The sequence below is a fragment of the Limulus polyphemus genome, unplaced genomic scaffold (assembly GCF_000517525.1).
Source record: "Limulus polyphemus unplaced genomic scaffold, Limulus_polyphemus-2.1.2 Scaffold6956, whole genome shotgun sequence".
Lineage (NCBI taxonomy): Eukaryota > Metazoa > Arthropoda > Merostomata > Xiphosura > Limulidae > Limulus > Limulus polyphemus.
Genome location: NW_013672566.1, coordinates 7,791 through 8,449, shown reverse-complemented (window position 1 = coordinate 8,449; position 659 = coordinate 7,791).

The window sequence follows — 659 nt, the reverse complement described above, 5'->3', positions numbered from 1 at the left end:
CTAAAGTTTCGTCGGAACGAAGTTACGGAAAATTAACTAACGAACGGAGACGTACCAATAACTTAAGGAATGCATAATACCAGACTGTCAGAGTTATGCCTATGCCTTTAAACATTTAAATCATTTGCAATAATGTCAGAATTAATAATACATTAGTTTAATCTATTAGGTTCCCTTGTTGGTCTGCTTTACGGGTTTACAACGCTAAAATTCGGAGTTCGATTTCCTGCGGTGAACAAGCACATATAGCTTATTGCGTAGCTTTGCACTAAAACAAACAATAATCAGTTAAAAAAGAAACGAAAGAAATTAAATTTCTGATTTAATAAATTTTTTTAAACTTTAAGCAAACTATGTTTATTTCATACAATCTTCATGTAATTTTCACGTTTTTGTAATTTAGTGTGTTTATGTCGCAAACACTATAATTTATGAGTATAAACAGAATAATGATGAAAAGAAACTAATACTCAATTTGTACATATTTCTGTTCAGAAATAATTACCCTAATTATACTACAAAGTAAGTATTCTTGTTTGTTTGTTTGCTCTTAGTAATTTATAATTTTGGACTGATAGTTATTGTTACGTCTCTGTTTGTTAATTTCCGGGTATAAATTCTTTCCGGGGAACTTCTAGCGATACAAGTCCTTTCTTAAT